This window comes from Bombina bombina, chromosome 3, assembly GCF_027579735.1.
Source record: "Bombina bombina isolate aBomBom1 chromosome 3, aBomBom1.pri, whole genome shotgun sequence".
In the NCBI taxonomy this organism is placed as follows: domain Eukaryota; kingdom Metazoa; phylum Chordata; class Amphibia; order Anura; family Bombinatoridae; genus Bombina; species Bombina bombina.
The window spans coordinates 26,034,115-26,059,092 of NC_069501.1; positions in this window are offsets into that span (position 1 = coordinate 26,034,115).

Here is a 24,978-nt window from a genome sequence, read left to right on the forward strand (position 1 = left end):
CCAGCACGGGTCGAACCCAGAGAGGTTTACCGTGCACCCCCTCGTACTGAATTCCGAGCCCCGGTGCCCACAAGGCCCGTCCGACACTCAGGACCACCCAATAACAGCTCTGAGCGTCCCAGACCGACTTGCCACCGATGCAAGCAACCAGGGCATTTCATGGCTAGCTGCCCCCTTAATACGCACCAGACACCCAGGAATTACAATTACCCCTCTGGGTCCTATCGTCCGGCCCGGGCCCTCTGTGTTAACCAAGAGGCCCCTATGGAGGGATATGTGGGGCCGCTTCACGAGGCAGACCCTGTATATGCTGCCTCAGATAACCGCCAGCACCATCGGCAGAGGGTATGGCTCGAGGGGCGATCTACCGAGGGATTGCGAGACACAGGGGCTACTATCACGCTGGTACAGAGTCATTTGGTGCCAGAGCACAAGCGATCCGGACAGACTGTGGCCGTTAGAGTGGCGGGGGGGGATGTGTACAAAATTCCTACAGCTAAAGTGCATCTTGATTGGGGAGCGGGAAAGGGGGCTGTGAACGTGGGCCTAATGGATAATTTACCTGCCGAAGTACTACTGGGCAACGATTTGGGCCCCATGACTTCTGCCTATGCTCCAGTATGCAACAACGAGGCGGACCCAGTGACTACACGGGCCCAAGCCCGGACGGAGCGAGAGCTCTCACCAGTGCGGGAGACACAGGTAAGACCTACCCCGACCTTGCCTGACAGGTTAGGCCCCATACCCTGGGACACCCCAGATGCTTTCGAGGCAGAGTCTAAGACTGACCCGACCTTACAAAAGTACCGGGAACGAGCAGAGACCGGAGGGGGCGGGGCAGATAACGAAACATTCTTATGGGAAAAAGGGAAACTATACCGCTGGACAGAGAAAAGGGGACAGCGTAGGCGACAGCTGGTAGTGCCCCACAAATACCGTCAAGAAATCCTCAAAATAGGCCACGACATCCCCTTAGCAGGCCACCTAGCCGTTACCCGTACCCTACACCGCATTACTCACACGTTCTTTTGGCCAGGGGTGCACGCTGACGTTAGAACTTACTGTAACACCTGCGATGTGTGTCAACGAGTAGGAAGGCGAGGCGATCACCCTAAAGCCCAGCTAGTAAATATGCCCATTGTAGAGGAACCCTTCAGCCGGGTTGCTATTGACCTAGTGGGACCACTGGCTACCCCTAGTCCCTCCGGTAAGCGATACATTCTTACCGTAGTGGACTACGCTACCAGGTACCCAGAGGCTGTCGCCCTATCCAACATACAAGCGGATACGGTAGCGAATGCACTAGTACAGGTGTTCTCCCGGGTAGGATTTCCAAAAGAAATCCTATCCGACCGAGGCACCCAATTTACGGCTGAATTGACCCAACAACTCTGGCAGGTTTGCAAAATTAAGTCCCTCCTGAGCTCCCCATACCACCCCCAGACGAACGGGCTGTGTGAGAGGTTCAATGGGACCCTCAAGCAAATGCTCAAGACGTTCACTCAGGAATACCGAGACTGGGAACGCTTCCTGCCGCACCTCCTATTTGCTTATCGGGAGGTGCCCCAGGAAACGACAGGGTTCTCTCCCTTCGAGTTGCTCTACGGAAGAAAGGTACGGGGACCCCTAAACCTGATCCGGGAGCACTGGGAGGGAGAGATGGAGGCTGACGGTGTCCCCATTGTGCCATACGTGCTGGAACTCAGGGACCGAATGGAGCAATTAGCCAAATCCGTGCGGGCTAATCTCCAGTTGGCCCAGAGAAGACAGAAAGTATGGTACGATCGGGGGGCCCGAAAGAGAATCTTCACCATAGGACAAAAGGTGTTAGTACTTAAGCCGGTGAAGACAGACAAATTGCAGGCGTCCTGGCAGGGTCCCTACCAGATCGTAGAGAAAAGGGGAGACACCACTTATGTGATAGCTAGCTGCCACGACAACAATCTTAGAAAGACATTCCATGTAAACATGCTCAAGGAATATTTTGAGCGGCCAGAGAACGTGACGGCCGTATGTTGTTCCCCTCAGGAAGACCCCGACAGTTTACCCATTCCAGACCTATTAGAAAAGAGCCTCCCCACAGGTATAGTGGCGCAGGTTCAGATAGGGGACCGACTTAGCCCCACTGAAAGGGAGCAGCTCAACCAACTCCTCCAGTCTAAACACCTCACCTTCTCCCCGAAGCCAGGGTACACTACTTTAACCACCCACCAGGTAGATACTCCGGGACAAGCTCCCTTGCGCCAGGCTCCGTACCGAATCCCCGAAGCAGTTAGGACAGGAATGAAGAAGGAGATCGATGAGATGCTCCAGCTCAGGGTAATTGAGCCCTCCGATAGTCCCTGGGCCTCCCCAGTTGTCTTGGTGCCCAAGAAAGATGGGACCACCCGGTTCTGCGTAGACTATCGGAGGCTCAATGAAAATACCGTGACGGACGCTTACCCTATGCCCAGGGTAGACGAGCTACTCGATCGTATAGCCAGGGGAAATTACCTGACCACTATTGACCTCTGCAAAGGTTACTGGCAGATTCCCCTGGCCCCGGAGGCTATCCCCAAGTCGGCATTCGTCACCCCATTCGGCTTATATCAGTTTAGGGTAATGCCGTTTGGGATGAAGAATGCCCCAGCTACATTCCAGCGCTTGGTGGATAGGCTCCTGGATGGCTTCCAGAGTTTTGCTTGCGCCTACCTGGACGACATAGCGATCCACAGTGAGTCCTGGGAGGACCACTTAGCTCATGTGGGAATGGTTCTGGATCAGATCCGGGCTGCTGGCCTGACTCTGAAGCCAGAAAAATGCCACTTTGGGATGGCCGAGGTACAGTACCTGGGTCACCGGGTGGGGTGTGGAAAGCAGCGACCAGAGCCGGCCAAAATAGAAGCTGTCGCCAATTGGCCCACCCCCATCACTAAGACTCAGGTCCTAGCCTTCCTGGGCACGGCAGGGTACTATAGACGGTTCGTACCAGACTACAGCACACTTGCCAAACCCCTGACTGACTTGACCAAGAAGAACTTACCTCGACAGGTCCTGTGGTCTCCCCACTGTGAAACGGCTTTCCAGGCTCTCAAAAATGCTCTAATTAACGCTCCTGTCTTGGCGGCCCCAGCCCTTAACAAACGTTTTATCGTCCATACAGATGCTTCCATGTTCGGGCTGGGAGCCGTCCTCAGCCAAGTAGGCGAAGATGGAGGGGAGCATCCAGTTGCCTACATCAGCCGGAAGCTCCTGCCCCGCGAAGTCAGCTATGCAGCGGTCGAAAAGGAGTGTTTGGCTTTGGTGTGGGCATTAAAGAAATTGACTCCCTATTTATATGGTCAGGAGTTCACTCTGGTCACCGACCATAACCCGTTGGTGTGGCTGAACCGGGTCTCTGGAGATAACGGCAGGCTATTACGTTGGAGCTTATCGTTGCAACCCTTCAATTTCACCATTACTTACAGACCTGGGAAACAGAATGGCAACGCCGACGGGTTGTCCAGACAAACCGACCTCAGCCCCGCATAATCAGCGGTCTGGACAGCCTTAGTCTGCCCCGAAAAGGGGTCAGACCGTGTCTGCCAGAGTGTTCCACAGAAAGGGAGCACTGTTACAGAAGCATTAGTTATTTTGTTGTGAAGAGCTTATTTCCCAGCAGCAATGCCTGAACCAGCAAGCCAGCGCCTAAGAAGGGCTCCAAGAAAACCGTAACAAGTATCATTTCATAAAGAGTTAACTCTTTTTTTTCAGCTTTTAGAAACTATTGTCTAATCACCTCTGGAGCCAGACTGCTAATTGATAAGATGAACTTGTAAACTTGTTATCTTAAGTACTGTAATCCTATTGTGGCCTGTCAAAGGACAGTGCTCTCTATCTAAATGTGTGATGGGGGATTTTGTGCTTCCCCCCCTCTCCCCCTGGGAGTGCCCTGTGTGCATGTAACCTTAATAAAAAGCAGGCTGGGCATCCCAGTCCTGAGTTCTTGTTTGACCCTCAATCGCAGCGTTGACTCGTTTTTGTGGGCAGAAGGGTATCCTAGCGGTACTGCAGCTAAGGGAGATTATTCTATATTTGCGAGACTCATATAGAATACTATGGAAAGCAGCTTCTCCCCTCTTTAGCAATAGGGATCCAGGCTACTAAGCGGTCCATCTCTCAGCGAGACTAAGGGTAACCGTAACAGAGGCTAATATGGAGCAATGGGAGGAGTTATAGGGAGCGGTTATATGGTGCAATAGGAGGAGTTATAGGGAGGGTTATATGGAGCAATAGGAGGAGTTATAGGGAGGGTTATATGGTGCAATAGGATTAGTTATAGGGAGGGTTATATGGTACAATAGGAGGAATTATAGGGAGGGTTATATGGTGCAATGCGAGGAGTTATAGCGAGGGTATTATGGTGCAATAGGAGCAGTTATAGGGAGGGCTATATGGTGCAATAAGATGAGGTATAGGGAGGGTTATATGGAGCAATAGGAGGAGTTATAGGGAGGGTACTATGGAGCAATAGGAGTTATAGGGAGGGTTATATGGAGCAATATAAGGAGTTATAGGGAGGGTATATGGTGCAATAGGAGGAGTTATAGGGAGGGTTATATGGAGCAATAGGAGGAGTTTTAGGGAGGGTTATATGGTGCAATAGGATGAGTTATAGAGAGGGTTATATGGTGCAATAGGAGGAGTTTTAGGGAGCGGTTATATGGTGCAATTGGAGGAGTTATAGGGAGGGTTATATGGTGCAATAGGAGGAGTTATAGGAAGGGTTATATGGTGCAATAGGATGAGTTATAGGGAGGGTAATATGGAGCAATAAGAGGAGTTATAGGGAGGGTAATATGGAGCAATAAGAGGAGTTATAGGGAGGGTTATATGGAGCAATATGAGGAGTTATAGGGAGGGTAATATGGAGCAATAGGAGGAGTTTTAATGAGGGTTATATGGTACAATAGGATGAGTTATAGAGAGGGTTATATGGTGCAATAGGAGGAGTTATAGGGAGGGTTATATGGTGCAATAGGATGAGTTATAGGGAGGGTTATATGGTGCAATGGGATGAGTTATAGGGAGGGTAATATGGAGCAATAGGAGGAGTTTTAAGGAGGGTTATATGGTACAATAGGATGAGTTATAGAGAGGGCTATATGGTGCAATAGGAGGAGTTATAGGGAGGGTTATATGGTGCAATAGGATGAGTTATAGGGAGGGTTATATGGTGCAATGGGATGAGTTATAGGGAGGGTTATATGGTGCAATAGGATGAGTTATAGGGAGGGTTATATGGTGCAATAGGAGGAGTTATAGGGAGGTTTATATGGTGCAATAGGAGGAGTTATAGGGAGGTTTATATGGTGCAATAGGAGGTGTTATAGGGAGGGTAATATGGTGCAATAGGAGGAGTTATATGGAGGGTTATATGGTACAATAGGAGGAGTTATAGGGAGGGTAATATGGTGCAATAGGAGGAGTTATATGGAGGGTTATATGGTACAATAGGAGGAGTTATATGGAGGGTTATATGGTGCAATAGGAGGAGTTATAGGGAGGGTTATATGGTGCAATAGGAGGAGTTATAGGGAGGGTTATATGGGGCAATAGGAGGAGTTATAGGAAGGGTTATATGGTGCAATAGGAGGAGTTATAGGGAGGGTTATATGGTGCAATAGGAGGAGTTATAGAAAGGGTTATATGGTGCAATAGGAGGAGTTATAGGGAGGGTTATATGGTGCAATAGGATCAGTTATAGGGAGGGTTATATGGTACAATATGAGGAGTTATAGAGAGGGTTATATGGTGCAATGGGATGAGTTATAGGGAGGGTTATATGGTGCAATAGGAGGCGTTATAGGGAGGGTTATATGGAGCAATAGGATGATATATATGGAGGGTCATATGGTGCAATAGGAAGAGTTATAGGGGGGTTATATGGTGCAATAGGAGGAGTTATAGGGAGGGTTATACGGTGCAATAGGAGGAGTTATAGGGAGGGTTATATGGTGCAATAGGAGGAGTTATAGAAAGGGTTATATGGTGCAATAGCAGGAGTTATAAGGAGGGTTATATGGTGCAATAGAAGGTGTTATAGGGAGGGTTATATGGTGCAATAGGAGGAGTTATAGGGAGGGTTATATGGTGCAATAGGAGTTATAGGGAGGGGTATATGGTGCAATAGGAGGAGTTATAGGGAGAGTTATATGGTGCAATAGGATCAGTTATAGGGATGGTTATATGGTGCAATAGGAGGAATTATATGGAGGGTTATATGGTGCAATAGGAGGAGTCATAAGAAGGGTTATATGGTGCAATGCGAGGAGTTATAGGGAGGGTTATATGGTGCAATAGGAGGAGTTATAGGGAGGGTTATATGGTGCAATAGGAGGAGTTATAGGGAGGGTTATATGGAGCAATAGGAGGAGTTATAGGGAGGGTAATATGGAGCAATAGGAGGAGTTATATGGAGGGTTATATGGTGCAATAGGAGGAGTTATAGGGAGGGTTATATGGTGCAATAGGAGGAGTCATAAGGAGGGTTATATGGTGCAATGCGAGGAGTTATAGGGAGGGTTATATGGTGCAATAGGAGGAGTTATAGGGAGGGTTATATGGTGCAATAGGAGGAGTTATAGGGAGGGTTATATGGTGCAATAAGATGAGGTATAGGGAGGGTTATATGGAGCAATAGGAGGAGTTATAGGGAGGGTAATATGGAGCAATAGGAGGAGTCATAAGGAGGGTTATATGGTGCAATGTGAGGAGTTATAGGGAGGGTTATATGGTGCAATAGGAGGAGTTATAGGGAGGGTTATATGGTGCAATAGGAGGAGTTATAGGGAGGGTTATATGGTGCAATAAGATGAGGTATAGGGAGGGTTATATGGAGCAATAGGAGGAGTTATAGGGAGGGTAATATGGAGCAATAGGAGGAGTTATATGGAGGGTTATATGGAGCAATAGGATTATTTATAGGGAGGGTAATATGGTGCAATAGGATGAGTTATAGGGAGGGTTAAATGGTGCAATAGGATGAGTTATAGAGAGGGTTATATGGTGCAATGGGAGGAGTTATAGGGAGGGTAATATGGAGCAATAGGAGGAGATATAAGGAGCAGTTATATGATGCAAAAGGATGAGTTATAGGGAGGGTTATATGGTGCAATAGGAGGAGTTATAGGGAGGGTTATATGGTGCAATAGGAGGAGTTATAGGGAGGGTAATATGGTGCAATAGGAAGAGTTATTTGGTGCAATAGGAGGAGTTATAGGGAGGGTTATATGGAGCAATAGAAAGAGTTATAGAGAGGGTTATATGGTGCAATAAGAGGAGTTATAGGGAGGGTTATATGGTGCAATAGGAGTTATAGGGAGCGGTTATGTGGTGCAATAGGAGGAGTTATATGGAGGGTTATATGGTGCAATAGGAGGAGTTATAGGGAGGGTTATATGGTGCAATAGGAGGAGTTATAGGGAGGGTAATATGGTGCAATAGGAGGAGTTATATAAAGGGTTATATGGTGCAATAAGAGGAGTTATAGGGAGGGTTATATGGTGCAATAGGAATTATAGGGAGTGGTTATGTGGTGCAATAGCAGGAGTTATATGGAGGGTTATATGGTGCAATAGGAGGAGTTATAGGGAGGGTAATATGGTGCAATAGGAGGAGTTATATGGAGGGTAATATGGTGCAATAGGAGGAATTATATGGAGGGTTATATGGAGCAATAGAAAGAGTTATAGAGAGGGTTATATGGTGCAATAGAAGGAGTTATAGGGAGCGGTTATATGGTGCAATAGGAGTTTTAGGGAGGGTCATATAGTGCAATAAGAGGAGTTATAAGGAGTTTTATATGGTGCAATAGGAGGAATTATAGGGAAAGTTATATGGAGCAATAGGAGGAGTTATAGGGAGGGTTATATGGTGCAATAGGAGGAGTTATAGGGAAAGTTATATGGAGCAATAGGAGGAGTTATAGGGAGGGTTATATGGTGCAATAAGATGAGTTATAGGGAGGTTTATATCGTGCAATAGGAGGAGTTATAGGGAGGTTTATATGGCGCAATAGGGAGAGTTATAGGGAGGTTTATATGGTGCAATAGGAGGAGTTTTAGGGAGGGTTATACGGTGCAATAGGAGGAGTTATAGGGAGGGTTATATGGTGCAATAGGAGGAGTTATAGGGAGAGTTATATGGTGCAATAGGAGGAGTTATAGGGAGGGTTATATGATGCAGTAGGAGGTGTTATAGGGAGGGTTATATGGTGCAATAAGAGGAGTTATAGGGAGGTTTATATGGTGCAATAGGAGGAGTTATAGGGAGGTTTATATGGTGCAATAGGAAGAGTTATATGGAGGGTTATATGGTGCAATAGGAGGAGTTTTAGGGAAAGTTATATGGAGCAATAGGAGGAGTTATAGGGAGGGTTATATGGTTCAATAAGAGGAGTTATAGGGAGGGTTATACGGTGCAATAGGAGGAGTTATAGGGAGGTTTATATGGTGCAATAGGAGGAGTTTTAGGGAGGGTTATAGGGTGCAATAGGAGGAGTTATAGGGAGGGTTATGTGGGGCAATAAGAGGAGTTATAGGAAGGGTTATATGAAGCAATAGGAGGAGTTATATGGAGGGTTATATGGTGCAATAGGAGGAGTTATAGGAAGGATTATATGGAACAATAGGAGGAGTTATAGGGAGGGTAATATGGTGCAATATGATGAGTTATAGGGAGGGTTATACGGTGCAATATGATGAGTTATAGGGAGGGTTATATGGTGCAATAGGAGGAATTATAAGGAGGGTTATATGGTGCAATAGGAGGAGCTATAGGGAGGGTTCTATGGAGCAATATGAGGAGTTATAGGGAGGGTTATATGGTGCAATAGGATGAGTTATAGGGAGGGTAATATGGTGTAATAGGATGAGTTATAGGGAGGGTAATATGGTGCAATAGGATTAGTTAAAGGGAGGGTTATATGGTGCAATAGGATGTGTTTTAGGGAGGGTTATATGGAGCAATAGGAGGAGTTATAGGGAGGGTCATATGGTGCAATAGAAGAAGTTATAGGGAGGGTAATATGGAGCAATATGAGGAGTTATAGGGCGGGTTATATGAAGCAATAGGAGGAGTTATAGGGAGGGTATATTAAGCAATAGAAGAAGTTATAGGGAGGGTAATATGGAGCAATATGAGGAGTTATAGGGAGGGTTATATGGTGCAATAGGAGGAGTTATAGGGAAGGTTATATGGAGCAATATGAGGAGTTATAGGTAAGGTTATATGGAGCAATATGAGGAGTTATAGGGAGGGGTATATGGTGCAATAGGAGGAGTTATAGGGAGGGTTATATGGTGCAATAGGAGGAGTTATAGGGAGGGTTATATGGAGCAATAGGAGCAGTTATAGTGAGGGTTATATGGTGCAATAGGAGGAGTTATAGGAAGGGTTATATGGAGCAATAGAAGGAGTTATATGAAGGATAATATGGAGCAATAGGAGCAGTTATAGTGAGGGTTATATGGTGCAATAGGAGGAGTTATAGGAAGGGTTATATGGAGCAATAGAAGGAGTTATAGGAAGGGTAATATGGTGCAATATGATGAGTTATAGGGAGGGTTATAAGGTGCAATAGGAGGAGTTATAGGGAGGGTTATATGGTGCAATAGGAGGAGTTATAGGAAGGGTAATATGGAGCAATAGTAGGAGTTATAGGGAGGGTTATATGGAGCAATAGGAGCAGTTATAGTGAGGGTTATATGGTGCAATAGGAGGAGTTATAGGAAGGGTTATATGGAGCAATAGAAGGAGTTATAGGAAGGGTTATATGAAGCAATAGGAGTTATATGGAGGGTTATATGGTGCAATAGGAGGAGTTATAGGAAGGATTATATGGAACAATAGGAGGAGTTATAGGGAGGGTAATATGGTGCAATATGATGAGTTATAGGGAGGGTTATATGGTGCAATAGGAGGAATTATAAGGAGGGTTATATGGTGCAATAGGAGGAGCTATAGGAAGGGTTCTATGGAGCAATATGAGGAGTTATAGGGAGGGTTATATGTAGCAATAGGAGGAGTTTTAGGGAGGGTTATATGGTGTAATAGGATGAGTTATAGGGAGGGTTATATGGAGCAATATGAGGAGTTATAGGGAGGGTTATATTGTGCAATAGGATTAGTTAAAGGGAGGGTTATATGGTGCAATAGGATGTGTTTTAGGGAGGGTTATATGGAGCAATAGGAGGAGTTATAGGGAGGGTCATATGGTGCAATAGAAGAAGTTATAGGGAGGGTAATATGGAGCAATATGAGGAGTTATAGGGAGGGTTATATGGTGCAATAGGAGGAGTTATAGGGAAGGTTATATGGAGCAATATGAGGAGTTATAGGGAAGGTTATATGGAGCAATATGAGGAGTTATAGGGAGGGTCATATGGTGCAATAGGAGGAGTTATAGGGAGGGTTATATGGTGCAATAGGAGGAGTTTTAGGGAGGTTTATATGGTGCAATAGGAGGAGTTATATGGAGGGTTATATGGAGCAATAGTAGCAGTTATAGTGAGGGTTATATGGTGCAATAGGAGGAGTTATAGGAAGGGTTATATGGAGCAATAGAAGGAGTTATAGGAAGGGTAATATGGAGCAATAGTAGGAGTTATAGGAAGCAATAGAGGAGGGTAAGGAGCACCGAGCTGGTAGGGTTAAAATATATATACTTTATTAATTGTATTTAAAACATAATGGTTGCATATACCCTAGGTAAAACCTAAGTACAGGATCTAGGGAACAAAAACAATGGCTGATATGATTTGGCTTATAGCCGTACTCGTAGCCCCGGTGTAAAAAAAATTCACACGCTGAACTTTAAAAACCTTTCCTAGTTTCCGATTGGATAAAGGATACACACCTTTTAACCTAATAGCCAATCAAAATGTCCCTGCCTAAAAAGGATGCCTCCCAAAAGCCTGCAACACTATGTGAGGGAATATATACATATATAGAAATACACCCACTCCTGACTCACGGGCGATAGAGTGAGATATTCGTTTACTAAATGAGTACCACTTATGCCTTAAATTCTGAGAAACTGGGGTATATGTTTAATGCTAATAATCAAAATCCAGTAAGCATATAACGGCCTTGCTCTATATCTGTAATTGTGTATGCACTGCAATAATGCCTAGACGAATTAGTTATATGCATCCTCATACTGGATGTTAAGGATCCGTTAGTGACTTGATAGCTCTGCGAAACTTTGTAATGGTATAATGCGGGACCTCTTACATAAATCCCTAGACACAAATCGCCTCCCTCTAGGTACAAACCATCCAAGTAATGGCCAAAAGTTACAACGCTAATTGGGATATATAAATAGTCAGAATGCCCAAACGTAGAAAAAACGTTATGACCAATGAGTTATGAATCAGTAGTCTCCCTTGGAACCCTTGTGAATCCTGTATGGAAAGTAATACTAAATCCTATATTCCTATACAGATAATTGGATACTTTACACCCTTCAACAAAGGAATAGAGGTGGGGGTGGAGGGGAGCAGGAGGGGGGGGAAAGGAGGGAGGATGTGGGGGGGGGGAGGAAGTGGGAAAGAGGATACTGTTAGAGTTCAATTCATTGCCAAACAAACATGTTGATAATACATAATGAATGAGTAGGGAATAGTGGTTACCTCACATTAATTAGGTCAAATTCAGCGTTTAATCCCTCTGGGACCCTTGTCCTCAGCCTAAATATCCAAAAGGCCTTTCTTTCCATCAACTTCCTTGACCTATTGACACCTGATTTTACTTTCAGAACCCTTTCGATAAGGTTCCACCTGAAGTACGTTATATCTTTGTCATGGAACCTGGCAAAATGATTGATAAGCGGAGTGGTGAGAGTACCTGCTCTAATGTCTGCTAAATGCTCCTTTATTCTAACTTGTGCCTCACGGGTAGAGAGACCCACATATTAAGAGTCCACACTGTATACAAGAAATAACATATACTATATATGTGGATCGACAATTGAGGCAAGTTTTTATTTGGAATGTCTCTGCCGTGACCAGTGAAGTGAAACTGTTGCCAGTAGACACTTTGGCACATGCTACACAAGTTGTATGGTTACAGTGATGCATACCATTAATTCTGAGCCTAGAGGAGTTGTCCTCAACTGTTGTTTTTAGCCTAGTAGGGGCCACTATATTACCAACAGTCATCCCTCTCCTATAAGCGAATCTGACTCCTTTCTCCACTGTGTTTTGGAGGTCATCATCCGCTGCAATCAGAGGAAAATGTTTCCTGATGATACCACATATCTGGGAATATTGACAGGAATATTCTGTAATAATTAAAACTTTACTTTTGGAATCTCCTGTTCCCATATCATGCCATTTACTAGACTGTTTATTCGACCTATTCAGGAGTCTATTTCTATAAAGTGCTTTGACCAGTCTCCTAGCTTTCTGAATGGACGAATAGTTGTAACCTCTCTCCTTCAGTCTCTCTGAAAGGTCATTAGCTTGATTTTCATACTCTGCTTCATTCGTGCAGTTCCTTTTCAAACAAATGAATTGACCCTTCGCCACCCCATTGAAAACTTTTTTGGGGGTGGCAACTTGAGGCATGAAGGAGAGAGTTACCCGAGATGGGCTTACGGTAAACCTTTGTTTCTTTGCCACATCTAGTATGAGGATACATATAACTAATTAGTCTAGGCATTATTGCAGCGCATACACAATTACAGATATAGAGCAAGGCCGTTATATGCTTACTGGATTTTGATTATTAGCATTAAACATATACCCCAGTTTCTCGGAATTTAAGGCACAAGTGGTACTCATTTAGTAAACGAATATCTCACTCTATCGCCCGTGAGTCAGGAGTGGGTGTATTTCTATATATGTATATATTCCCTCACATAGTGTCGCAGGCTTTTGGGAGGCATCCTTTTTATGCAGGGACCTTTTGATTGGCTATTAGGTTAAAAGGTGTGTATCCTTTATCCAATCGGAAACTAGGAAAGGTTTTTAAAGTTCAGCGTGTGAAAATAATTTTTACACAGGGGCTACGAGTACGGCTATAAGCCGAAACATGTCAGCCATTGTTTTTGTTTCCTAGATCCTGTACTTAGGTTTTACCTAGGGTATATGTAACCCTTATGTTTTAACTACAATTAATAAAGTATATATTTTTTAACCCTACCGGCTCGGTGCTCCTTACCCTCCTCTATTGCTGTACACTTTATTGTGGCCTTATGGTGAGCACGGGTCAGGTACAGGGCCTTACAGGGGAACGTTCTATTTAGTCTGACCATCAGAACGAAGGTGCTGTGTGGACACGGCGGTCTGGTTTCACTTCTTGAGGACAGCTGAATGTGATTGTTAGGCTTGGAGAATTTTACTCCCTTACAGCACTCGGAGTCTCACCAGCCTGGAGAGAATTATATTCAAGCAAGCTGCATCGAATGCTGTGTGAATTCCAGCCGCAGTACACAGGACCGGGGAACTGTGAGTAAACCATTAAACCAAGCATACAGCTACAGCTGCAGTTCTTTGTTGACTGTTTTTACACAACAGGACAGTATTGATTTTATTGTGCATCTAGAGTCTTTAAATCCATCACGAGGGAAGGTGTATGGGATCTTCTATTGAGATACTGTATGGACAGACTTCAACATGGGAACATGATTTGTTGCAACCCTTATAGGGAGGGTTATATGGTGCAATAGGAGGAGTTATAGGAAGGGTTATATGGAGTAAAAGTATGAGTTATAGGGAGGGTTATATGGAGCAATAGGAGGAGTTATAGGAAGGGTTATATGGTGCAATAGGAGGAGTTATAGGAAGGGTTATATGGAGTAATAGTATGAGTTATAGGGAGGGTTATATGGAGCAATAGGAGGGGTTTTAGGGAGGGTTTTAGGTGCAGTAGGAGGAGTTTTAGGGAGGGTGATAAAGAGCTATAGAAGGAATTATACATATAATTACAGGGAGTGCAGAATTATTAGGCAAATTAGTATTTTGACCACATCATCCTCTTTATGCATGTTGTCTTACTCCAAGCTGTATAGGCTCGAAAGCCTACTACCAATTAAGCATATTAGGTGATGTGCATCTCTGTAATGAGAAGGGGTGTGGTCTAATGACATCAACACCCTATATCAGGTGTGCATAATTATTAGGCAACTTCCTTTCCTTTGGCAAAATGGGTCAAAAGAAGGACTTGACAGGCTCAGAAAAGTCAAAAATAGTGAGATATCTTGCAGAGGGATGCAGCACTCTTAAAATTGCAAAGCTTCTGAAGCGTGATCATCAAACAATCAAGCGTTTCATTCAAAATAGTCAACAGGGTCGCAAGAAGCGTGTGGAAAAACCAAGGCGCAAAATAACTGCCCATGAACTGAGAAAAGTCAAGCGTGCAGCTGCCAAGATGCCACTTGCCACCAGTTTGGCCATATTTCAGAGCTGAAACATCACTGGAGTGCCCAAAAGCACAAGGTGTGCAATACTCAGAGACATGGCCAAGGTAAGAAAGGCTGAAAGACGACCACCACTGAACAAGACACACAAGCTGAAACGTCAAGACTGGGCCAAGAAATATCTCAAGACTGATTTTTCTAAGGTTTTATGGACTGATGAAATGAGAGTGAGTCTTGATGGGCCAGATGGATGGGCCCGTGGCTGGATTGGTAAAGGGCAGAGAGCTCCAGTCCGACTCAGACGCCAGCAAGGTGGAGGTGGAGTACTGGTTTGGGCTGGTATCATCAAAGATGAGCTTGTGGGGCCTTTTCGGGTTGAGGATGGAGTCAGGCTCAACTCCCAGTCCTACTGACAGTTTCTGGAAGACACCTTCTTCAAGCAGTGGTACAGGAAGAAGTCTGCATCCTTCAAGAAAAACATGATTTTCATGCAGGACAATGCTCCATCACACGCGCCCAAGTACTCCACAGCGTGGCTGGCAAGAAAGGGTATAAAAGAAGAAAATCTAATGACATGGCCTCCTTGTTCACCTGATCTGAACCCCATTGAGAACCTGTGGTCCATCATCAAATGTGAGATTTACAAGGAGGGAAAACAGTACACCTCTCTGAACAGTGTCTGGGAGGCTGTGGTTGCTGCTGCACGCAATGTTGATGGTGAACAGATCAAAACACTGACAGAATCCATGGATGGCAGGCTTTTGAGTGTCCTTGCAAAGAAGGTGGCTATATTGGTCACTGATTTGTTTTTGTTTTGTTTTTGAATGTCAGAAATGTATATTTGTGAATGTTGAGATGTTATATTGGTTTCACTGGTAAAAATAAATAATTGAAATGGGTATATATTTTTTTTTGTTAAGTTGCCTAATAATTATGCACAGTAATAGTCACCTGTACACACAGATATCCCCCTAAAATAGCTATAACTAAAAACAAACTAAAAACTACTTCCAAAACTATTCAGCTTTGATATTAATGAGTTTTTGGGGTTCATTGAGAACATGGTTGTTGTTCAATAATAAAATTAATCCTCAAAATACAACTTGCCTAATAATTCTGCACTCCCTGTATATGGAGCAATATGAGGAGTAATATGGAGGGTTACATGTGGTAAAAGAAGGAGAAATAGGGAAGTTATGTGAAGCCGCAGGAGGAAGGTGCAGGTGGATTATATGGGGCAATACAAGTATTAGGGAGGGTTATTTGGAGATATAGGAAGAGTTTGATAGAGCAAGAGGAGGAATTTTACATGGGGCAATAGGTTTTTCATTGGGAGGGCTATATAGGGCAATAAAAGTAGTTATAGTTAGGATTATGTGGGGCAATAGGAGAAGTTATGGGGGGTTACACATGACAACTGTGACAAACCAGCCTGGCACTTGCCTTATGGCTTTCAATAGCAGAAAAATTCCTTAATAATGGCCAGCATAGTACACAGTAATGGCTCTGCTTTTGGTCATATGTCTACAATGAACATAGCAAACATCTAGACATAAGGTGGGGCAGTATTTTGTGTATTGTCTATGAGGGTAGGCCAGACATACAACCTTATCTTTCTGTAGCCATTTTCTGTTGCCAAGGGGGGGCTGTCTCTAAGGCGAGGGTCTGGCCACAAGGATGTCTAAGATTGGGCCAGTAATGGCTCCCTGGGGTGTCTGACTCATACAATAGTATGGGCCATTGCTTTTGGGTCTACAAGTAGCAAATAACAAGTCCCTTTAAGTACTTGTGCTGGGACAGTTTGTCTGTTGTATGGAGTCAGCGCAGAGGTAGCTGGCTTTGGATTAGCTCTGCAAAAGTACCCTGGCTGTAGCCCCTCCTACTACGCCAGCAGCTGACCCGTGCTACCAGATAACAAATGGAAAATAAGAGACTGTAAGTTTAGTTTATCTGTTTTATTCCATTTTATTTTATACATTTAACTGCAATTGTGTTCCCTGTATTGTTCTCTGTCCTAATAAACTGTCATTTAGTAACTTGGCCGGTTGATTGCATTGTTAATCAAAAAAGAGAGAAATGGATGACAGTATCAAATGATTTATTATATCTTCTAAAGACAACAAAATAGCGAGGTTTCGGGAGCCAATCCCTGGGTTGACGTGCATATATCCTGAGTGCTAGATCACCTGTGTTTTTGTGATTGCATTGTTAGTCAATTGGTTTATTATTGTATCTACACTGGTTGGATTGGGTTTCATTTTTATAAATCCTATATTATAAAAGACCAAGTGTGTTTGTCCGAAGCTGTCATGCGCAGTAGAGACAGCACAAGGACAAACACACCTGGCCTTGGATTCCCTAGCTGATCTGCCGACTGCCGCGAGAAGAAGTGGGCGTGGCCGAGCGTTTGCGGGGGCGTGACCGAGCATGAAGGGGCATGGCCTAGCATGAATCCCCGTGAAGGGGCATGGCCTAGCATGAAGGCCCGTGAAGGGGGCGGGGCCGGGGCAGGGCCGTGAAAGGCTGTGGAGAGAGCTCAAACAGCTCAAAAGAGGGAGAGAGAGATCAAGAGGGGAGAAAGAGACAGGGGGAGAAAGAGAGAGAGGGGGAGAGAGAGGGGATAGAGAGAGAGGGGAGATGGAGAGAGGGGAGATGGAGAGAGGGGAGAGAAAAAGAGGGGAGATGTGGAGAGAGAGAGAGAGGAGAGAGAGAGAGAGGGGAGAGAAAGAGGGGAGAGAGAGAGAGGGGGGGAGAGAGAGAGAGGAGAGAGAGAGAGAGGAGAGAGAAAGAGAGGGGGGGGTAGAGAGAGAGGGGAGAGAGAGAGGGGGGGGAGAGAGAGAGAGAGAGAGAGAGGGGGGGGAGAGAGAGAGAGGGGAGAGAGAGAGAGAGAGGGGGGGGAGAGAGAGAGGGGAGAGAGAGAGAGAGACAGAGGGGGGAGAGAGAGAATGAGACAGAGGAGGGAGAGAGAGAGGGGAGAGAGACAGAAGGGGGAGATAGAGAGAGGAGAGAGAGAGGGGGGAGAGAGAGAGAGGAGAGAGAGGTTGAGAGAGGGGAGAGAGAGAGAGGGGAAAGAAAAAAGAGGGGAGAGAGAGAGGGGGGGAGAGAGAGAGGGGAGATAGAGAGAAAGAGAGAGAGAGAGAGAGGGGAGAGAGAAAGAGAGAAGGATATGGGGGAATATGTTAACATTGTTGTGATATTTGAAGTTCAGCTTTTTGCGCATGTCGGGTTACCGCTTGTACAAAAACCTTTTAAATGTGCGCAAAAAGCATCCATCTAGCAAATCTGAAACGCGAGTGGGAGAGCAAAGTACCACTCCACTTGTAATCTAGCCCATAGTGAGGCTTATATGAATCAGTAGAAGTCAGATGGTCCCCAGTTTAACCTGGAACATAAGTAATACAAAGAGGAACAGAGCAAGAGCTTCTATAGCATCCCACACTATGCAGGACAGTTGTTAGATCAGCATAAGTTTGTTAAAAGCAACAGTGATTGCTCGATCAGTGCAGGACTCATTTATATCTATCCCTATATGGCCACAGCACAGGAGAATGATAAACGGCTCTTAAAGGACATGTAGCTGGGCTAAAATTACCATCTAGATCATCAACCCTAAGCATTTCCTTGTACATATATAATGAATCATTATTTTGTAATAAGTGGGCTTTAATCTCTTTTTTAATAAAACGTTTTGTTTGTGGTTTGTTACTACTTCCCCTAACCTCTTCCTCTTTAATAGCTACGGCAAGCTCTGTTACTTCTGCCTATCTAATGTTAGCTCATCTATTCTATTTGCATAGGCTTGCATCTTATATGTCTTCACATGCTCCTTGCAAGACGTTCTAGCACCAGGCACTCACAAGCCAACAAAGGGACGTCACTCTATCTTACTGCAGAATTTCCTCCTTAACCTGACAAACAACCAGAGACAAAAGTAACTCCCCAATTCTTAGTGTTAACTAATATTATTATACAAAAGCAAACAATGAAATCTAAAGAAATGAAAGAATATTTATATAGGGGGCCATGGGCAAAGTGCTGGGAGAGTACCTGGAGAAGAGGGCAGAAATATAGGAGGGAGCAGAGAAAGGGTTGGCAGAGAAGTGCTGCAGATGGGAGCAATGTGTAAGGAAGATCAGACTGGCAGAAGCATTTGTTTGCAAAGGGGATTAATAACAGCTAGGGAGACAGAGAGGATGGAGCTGAAATAGTGAGGATGGGAAATGAGGAGAGAATGGATTTAAATGTCAGTTGTGTCTTGTATGGATCACTGGTGAAATTTGGAGACATTTTAAAGGTGAAACAGCAGAAATTGGATAAGGACTGGATGTGGGTAGTGAATAAGAGATCTGAGTCAAGTGTAACTCCAGGCCAATCAGGCATTACCGCTTGGGGTTATTATCAACGATTATAAGGAGTTTGGGGTAGGGGTCTTGGAAGAGGGAGATAAAATAAGGAGCACAGGGTTGGAGAGATACAGCTTGATGTAGGGAGAGGACATCCAGGATGAAATATTTGAGACAGTCACAGGGGTTTGCAAGGAGTGGGAATGGTCTGGTGCAGAGAGGTAGACACTACCTAAACCTATTAACCCCTAAACTGCCATTCCGAAACATCGCCAACACCAACTAAATCACTAAATAAAGTATTAACCCTTAAACCACCATTCCCCAACATCGCCGACAGTAACTAAATCTATTAACCCCTAAACCGCACACCCCACACATCACCAACACTACCTAAACCTATTAACTCCTAAACCGCCGGCCCCCACATCACAACAACCTAAATTAAACTATATAAACCCTTAAACCTAACCCTAAACCTAACCCTAACCCTAAACCTAACACCCCCTAACTTTAACATAATTAAAATAGACCAAAATTCAAGTTACAATTATTAACTAAATAATACCTATTTAAAACTAAATACAAACTTACCTGTGAAATAAAAATAAACTAATAGTTATATTGTAGCTAGCTTTGGTTTTATTTTTATTTCACAGGTAAGTTTGTATTTATTTTAACTAGGTAGACTAGTTAATTAAAATAAATACAAACTTACCTGTGAAATAAAAGTAAAACCTAAGCAACCTTACACTAAAACTTAACATTACAAAAATAATCCAAAACAATAAAAATTATTCCTATTCTAATACCCCGTTTAAAAAACAAAACAAAAAAACACCCCAAAATAAAAAAAACCTTCTCTATAATAAACTTCCAAGGGCCCTTAAAAAGGCCTTTTGTAGGGCATTGCCCTAAAGAAATTAGCTCTTTTGCTAAAAAAGAAAAACAAACACCCCCTAACAGTATACAAACCCCCACCCCCCAAACCCACAAAATAAAAATAAAGTTAAATCTAATCTACTCATAGCCCTGAAAAGGGCATTTCTATGGGCAGCTCTTTTACTGCCCATTTAAAATAAAACAAATGGCTATTCTAAAGAAAAAAAAAACACCCCAAAAAGAAAAAAAAACATTACACAAAGTAACAAACAAATTATCCAAAATAATAAAAGTTATTCCTATTCTAATACCATGTTTAAAAAAAAATAAAAAAAAAATAAAAAAGAACCCTAATCTATAAAAAAAACTACCAATAGCCCTTAACAGGGCCTTTTGTAGGGCATTGCCCTAAAGAAATCAGCTCTTTTGCTTCAAAATAAAAACAAACACCCCCACCCCCACAAAATAAAAAAAACTAACTAAAAAAACCTAATCTACCCATTAGGTATTATTTAGTTAATAATTGTAACTTTAATTTAGATTTATTTGAATTATGTTATAGTTAGGGGGTGTTAGTTTTAGGGTTTAGGGGTTAATATAGTTTAATTTAGGTTGTTGCGATGTAGGGGCCAGCGGTTTAGGGGTTAATAGGTTTGTTTAGTGTTGGCGATGTTTGAGAACGACGGTTTAGGGGTTAATAATATGTTTAGTTAGTGTCGGCGATGTCAGGGAACGGTGGTTTAGGGGTTAATAGCTTTATTTAGTGATTTAGCTAGTGTCGGCGATGTCGGGGAACTGCGGTTTAGGGGTTAATATGTTTAGTTTGTGTGCGATGTTTCGGAACGGCGGTTTAAGGGTTAATAGGTTTAGTTAGTGTCAGCGATGTCAGCGAACGGCGGTTTATGGGTTAGTAGCTTTATTTAATTATTTAGACTTAGAGTTAGTGTCGGCAATGTGCGGTTTACATTAGGAACAATGAAAAATTCCGAATATGAATAATGGATCTGAAAATTCGGAAACTAATTTATTAATTTTCGGAATGTTTCGGGATGTGCCAATTTGGAAATTCGGATGCATCCAAATCTCTGAATTGGCCAACATTCAGGCCGAAAAAACGAATTCTGCCTAAACGAAACGCACATGTCTAGTAATTCCCACAACATACCAGAGTTAAATCCCTTCCACTTATCCATAATCCTCAGCTATACATATGGCCAGGGAAATGGAGAAAACTGAAAAGCAGGAAAGACAAAGTGGGGCAAATTAAGTGCAAATCAAGTACTGTCTCCAGCAGAGCAAAAGAAACGGCAGAACTCATTGACTCTCACCATCATAAAATAAATAAATTTGTCAGGTAAGCATATATTTTGTGTTCTTTCACCAGATAGTGAGAGTCCACAATACATCACACAATCTATACCCAAGCAGTGAATTCCACAAGACCCCCATGTAAAAGGGGGGATAAACAGTTAAGGCAGTTATGTTACTGATCAGGCATTATGGCTCTCAGATCTTTCCTGCCAAAAGCAACATCTGAAGAGGCATACACATAAAAGTAATAAAACAAAACAAGTATTCAGTAAAGTAAAAGGGAAAAAGTATTCAAAGAGGAGCAAGTAGCTGCCTTACAAATCTATTTTGTGGAAACCTAAAAATGAGAGGTCTAAAAAGTGGCAACTGCTCTTGTGGAATGAGCAGTATTTTTCCCTGCAAATTACGGCCTTTAGCCATGCAGCTAAGGTAACTGCCGTAGCTTCTAACCCTTGTAAGATTTAAAAAATGGACAGAAAAGAAGGTCTAAATTCCTTCATAGCTTCAATACAGAATTTTAAAGCTCTCACAAAATCCAAGTTGTGAAGAAGTCACTCCTTAGAATTCTTAGGAGCTTGAACCACCATCTTCTAGTTAGTGCAAAGTGTCCGCTTCTGTTTACCTTTTTGCATATTTTTTGGGGGAGTTGCTACTTGTGTCATCGTGGTCACATCCTTATTAGGCGCCGCTACTTGTGTCATCATGGTCACATCATTATTAGGTGCCGCTACTTGTGTCATCATGGTAACATCATTATTAGGTGCCGCTACTTGTGTCATCGTGGTCACATCCTTATTAGGTGCCGCTACTTGTGTCATCATGGTCGCATCATTATTAGGCGCCGCTACTTGTGTCATCATGGTCGCATCATTATTAGGCGCCGCTACTTGTGTCATCATGGTCACATCATTATTAGGTGCCGCTACTTGTGTCATCATGGTCGCATCATTATTAGGTGCCGCTACTTGTGTCATCATGGTCACATCATTATTAGGTGCCGCTACTTGTGTCATCATGGTCACATCATTATTAGGTGCCGCTACTTGTGTCATCATGGTCACATCATTATTAGGTGCCGCTACTTGTGTCATCATGGTCACATCATTATTAGGTGCCGCTACTTGTGTCATCATGGTCGCATCATTATTAGGCGCCGCTACTTGTGTCATCGTGGTCGCATCATTATTAGGCACCACTACTTGTGTCATCATGGTCACATCATTATTAGGCGCTGCTACTTGTGTCATCATGGTCACATCATTATTAGGTGCCGCTACTTGTGTCATCATGGTAACATCATTATTAGGTGCCGCTACTTGTGTCATCATGGTCACATTATTATTAGGCGCTGCTACTTGTGTCATCGTGGTCACATCCTTATTAGGCGCCGCTACTTGTGTCATCATGGTCACATTATTATTAGGCGCTGCTACTTGTGTCGTCATGGTCACATCCTTATTAGGCGCTGCTACTTGTGCTGTCGTGGTCACATTATTATTAGGCGCTGCTACTTGTGTCGTCGTGGTCACATCCTTATTAGGCGTCGCTACTTGTGTCGTCGTGGTCACATCCTTATTAGGCGTCGCTACTTGTGTCGTCGTGGTCACATCCTTATTAGGCATCGCTACTTGTGTCGTCGTGGTCACATCCTTATTAGGCGCTGCTACTTGTGCTGTCGTGGTCACATTATTATTAGGCACCGCTACTTGTGTCGTCATGGTCACATCCTTATTAGGCGCCGCTACTTGTGTCGTCGTGGTCACATCATTATTAGGCGCTGCTACTTGTGTCATCATGGTCACATCCTTATTAGGCGTCGCTACTTGTGTCATCATGGTCACATCATTATTAGGCGCTGCTACTTGTGTCATCATGGTCACATCCTTATTAGGGGCTGCTACTTGTGTCATCATAGTCACATCATTATTAGGCGCTACTACTTGTGTCGTCATGGTCACATCATTATTAGGCGCTGCTACTTGTGTCATCATGGTCACATTATTATTAGGCGCTGCTACTTGTGTCATCATGGTCACATCATTATTAGGCGCTGCTACTTGTGTCATCATGGTCACATTATTATTAGGCGCTGCTACTTGTGTCATCGTGGTCACATCCTTATTAGGCGCTGCTACTTGTGTCATCATGGTCACATTATTATTAGGCGCTGCTACTTGTGTCGTCGTGGTCACATCCTTATTAGGCGCCGCTACTTGTGTCGTCGTGGTCACATCCTTATTAGGCGTCGCTACTTGTGTCATCATGGTCACATCATTATTAGGCGCTGCTACTTGTGTCGTCATGGTTACATCCTTATTAGGCGCCGCTACTTGTGTCATCATGGTCACATCCTTATTAAGCGCCGCTACTTGTGTCATCATGGTCACATCCTTATTAGGCGCCGCTACTTGTGTCATCATGGTCGCATCATTATTAGGCGCCGCTACTTGTGTCGTCGTGGTCACATCCTTATTAGGCGTCGCTACTTGTGTCATCATGGTCACATCCTTATTAGGCGCCGCTACTTGTGTCATCGTTGTCGCATCATTATTAGGCGCCGCTACTTGTGTCATCATGGTCGCATCATTATTAGGCACCACTACTTGTGTTGTCGTGGTCACATCATTATTAGGCGCCGCTACTTGTGTCATCATGGTCACATCATTATTAGGCGCTGCTACTTGTGTCATCATGGTCACATCCTTATTAGGCGCCGCTACTTTTGTCATCATGGTCACATTATTATTAGGCGCCGCTACTTGTGTCATCATGGTCACATCCTTATTAGGCGCTGCTACTTGTGTCATCATGGTCACATCATTATTAGGCGCTGCTACTTGTGTCATCATGGTCACATCCTTATTAGGCGCTGCTACTTGTGTCATCATGGTCACATTATTATTAGGCGCTGCTACTTGTGTCATCATGGTCACATCATTATTAGGCGCTGCTACTTGTGTCATCATGGTCACATCCTTATTAGGCGCCGCTACTTGTGTCATCATGGTCACATTATTATTAGGCGCTGCTACTTGTGTCGTCGTGGTCGCATCATTATTAGGCGCCGCTACTTGTGTCATCATGGTCACATCATTATTAGGCGCTGCTACTTGTGTCGTCGTGGTCGCATCATTATTAGGCGCCGCTACTTGTGTCATCATGGTCACATCCTTATTAGGCGCCGCTACTTGTGTCATCATGGTCACATTATTATTAGGCGCTGCTACTTGTGTCATCATGGTCACATCATTATTAGGCGCTGCTACTTGTGTCATCATGGTCACATCCTTATTAGGCGCCGCTACTTGTGTCATCATGGTCACATCCTTATTAGGCGCCGCTACTTGTGTCATCATGGTCACATCCTTATTAGGCGCCGCTACTTGTGTCATCGTGGTCGCATCATTATTAGGCACCGCTACTTGTGTCATCATGGTCGCATCATTATTAGGCACCACTACTTGTGTTGTCGTGGTCACATCATTATTAGGCGCCACTACTTGTGTCGTCGTGGTCGCATCATTATTAGGCACCACTACTTGTGTCATCATGGTCACATCATTATTAGGCGCTGCTACTTGTGTTGTCGTGGTCACATCATTATTAGGCGCTGCTACTTGTGTTGTCGTGGTCACATCATTATTAGGCACCACTACTTGTGTCATCATGGTCACATCATTATTAGGCGCTGCTACTTGTGTCATCATGGTCACATTATTATTAGGAGCTGCTACTTGTGTCATCATGGTCACATCATTATTAGGCGCTGCTACTTGTGTCATCATGGTCACATCCTTATTAGGCGCCGCTACTTGTGTCATCGTGGTCGCATCATTATTAGGCACCGCTACTTGTGTCATCGTGGTCGCATCATTATTAGGCGCCGCTACTTGTGTCATCGTGGTCGCATCATTATTAGGCGCCGCTACTTGTGTCATCGTGGTCGCATCATTATTAGGCGCCGCTACTTGTGTCATCGTGGTCGCATCATTATTAGGCGCTGCTACTTGTGTCATCGTGGTCGCATCATTATTAGGCACCACTACTTGTGTTGTCGTGGTC